The sequence below is a fragment of the Nansenia antarctica genome (assembly GCF_963989245.1).
Source record: "Nansenia antarctica genome assembly, chromosome: 7".
Classification (NCBI taxonomy): domain Eukaryota; kingdom Metazoa; phylum Chordata; class Actinopteri; order Argentiniformes; family Microstomatidae; genus Nansenia; species Nansenia antarctica.
Window position 1 is genome coordinate 19,402,064 of NC_137677.1, and position 2,604 is coordinate 19,404,667.

General features: G+C 40.8%; 1 long non-coding RNA gene across 1 annotated transcript; it reads left to right on the forward strand.

Annotated features, from left to right (window-relative positions):
• Nucleotides 1–1,180: 1,180 nt before the first annotated feature.
• On the forward strand, nt 1,181–2,007 carry LOC308163138. The gene is made up of 4 exons (XR_013937601.1): nt 1,181–1,220; nt 1,358–1,537; nt 1,759–1,847; nt 1,958–2,007. It is a non-coding gene; the product is annotated as an uncharacterized lncRNA (long non-coding RNA).
• Nucleotides 2,008–2,604: the final 597 nt, after the last annotated feature.

Consider the following 2,604-nt stretch of genomic DNA (forward strand, 5'->3'; position numbering starts at 1 on the left):
CTATTTCTTTGTTTATATTATCCATAATAAATCATTATATATTCTCCTGGCCTCTGTCTCTGTTTCTCTGGGGTTCCACCACATTTGGCTTTTCCAGTTTCAAGGTGTGCATAACACTTATCAGCGAAACATTCATGAAGGAGGGCGCCCACTTGACAACCCAAAGGATGCCATCGCTCATTTGAACACCACAGAGTCTCATTGGTGCCTTAAGTATGTATCTATCGAGGGATATCAACATCTAGTCCTACATAACAGATATGCTATAAGACTTTGAATGCAAATTGAGTAACTGCTCTTTCTTTAGGATGACATGTCTCTCCTGAGAAGGTGGTGGTGTATTGTCCTGGTGGAAAACCTTGGGCTGGAAGGGTATGCTGCAGTGCTACAAAAATAATAATAATAAACACCTGGCCCTACAATTCAACCTTCCGGTGAAGAGAATGTGTGTTAATTTCAGATTTGGAAGGAAGTTTGCTCACTTTAGTGAGGAAGGCAGAGCGACCCTTCACGATAGTGTCCCACCTGTATTCAGGACCTATTCAAGTCTTAAAAGGAGGCATGCAAGCAACACCATGGTCAGTGCATCTCTCACTAAGTATCTATGACCGTGTGCCTGTTTCTGAATGGGCTACTGCTCCTAAAACACATACTCCATGCAACTTTATGGCACATGCAATATGTTTAGTGGTACTGTGTCATTCTGAATCCAGCCTGGATCTCTTTTTGAAGTAGTTAACCCTTTCATGTAAAACATACTGGCAATAATGGTGGACTCTGTACAGATGCCACTGGACACTGACGAGGACCACGCGTACTTCAAGAGGCCTTACAGCTTTCCTCCTAAAGAATTGGTTAGTGTGAATGAAGTTTATTGCATACAAACATACTATCCACCATTCACAGCTGTACACATAGTCATGCTTATGTGTGTATCCATTTAGGAAAGTGATGTTACCATGGACAAAGATGTCAGAAGCCTGGATAGTGAAACCACACTTTCTATCAAGACACTTGAGGTAAGTAAGGAAGTGCAAATGATCAAGGAAAGAAAGTGACTCATTCAGTACTTAACTGCACCTTTTGATTGTAACATGGTTAAGCACTGTATTATTACATTTTAGGAAAGGGCTCAACAAGCCCAACACCAACGAAGAGTGACCAATGACTTGTTAGTGGATTTCATCACTCAGGACAAAGGCTTACTGCAACATCTTGAAGTGAGTTTGCAACTGAAATGTCTAAGTAAAGTGACACATTTAAGCATAATATAAATAATGAAAGTGAAATGTTTTATATTTGTGTAGTGATTGTACATTTACATAGAGCATCCTCCCAACAAACTATATATTTGCAGGCAATCATGGCAGGACAAGTCAAGTCTCTTTGGGCAAAAAAGAAGGCCACAGACGTCATCTTCTTTGACGATGATGACAAAATGGACAGACTAGTTAACTTCCTCTCAGGAGTGGTAAAAAAAACACAGACAACATTGGCTGATCCGTCGGCATTCGTCATTGATGTGCTTCTGCCAGAGGTGACAATTCACTGACACTTTTTATTTATTTATAGACTACATATTTCATATTATAACATGTCACACTTTAACTCATGGTCAATATCCAGTAGGATCTTATAATGCCATTTGCTCATATCAGGTCTTGCTTAGTTGTCACCTGCAACATGGCACAACCTTCTTAGATGTCTACATTTTACTATAACTGGTAAACGTGTGGCTTTAATCACTTCATGACACAGGCAACAGTCCACGCCATTGCAGCTGTAAACGGTGTTTCCAATGAGAAAGCCATGGAAATGTATACATGTGGACCACAGTATGACTTGAGGTAAGCTGGAGAGTGCTAATACAATTTCCATGACAGTTTGCAACCACTGATGAATGTGAGTTTCTTAAATTATTTATTAATCACTTCTTTATAACATTTTGTCTCAACAGTGAGATGCAGCTGTCTGACCATTATGGTAAAAAATTTGAGCAAAGAACAGAAAAGGAAGCTGAAAGACCATAGAGACAATGTTGAAAGAGCACTTGCGATAAAGTGCAAACAGCAATGATGTCACGGGGTAACAAAGAAAATAACCTGTCATTTTTTGTTGCTGTCTCTTCACACAGAACCTTTTTATTTGTGTTCTGTTTCCCTCCTGGCGGTAGAAGCGCACCATTTCTGTTGTTCCTACTCCTCAACTATACACACGCTGCTGGTTAGCAGTGATTGGGGACTGGGAGTGACACTGTTCCCCTTTGCTCTCTATTTAAGGCACCAACAAACAGTAGGAGGGGAGAGTGGTTTGGGAACGAGGGTTACGTACAACGAGACAGAGAGCGACAACGAGACAGAGAGCGACAACGAGACAGAGAGCGACAACAAGACAGAGAGCGACAACTAGACGACCACCAGACGAAAACCTGCTGAGTACCAGAGGGACCTGCGACGTTGGAACGAGAGAACACCTGATACACGCCACAATGCAAAAAGTTAATCTAAGTAAGATTAAATATCTTAAATCAAGGCAATATAAGCTTGTTTTCTGTCTGACTCCACCAGTTTTAAGATATCTCTTACTTGTTGTTAGACAATCTTG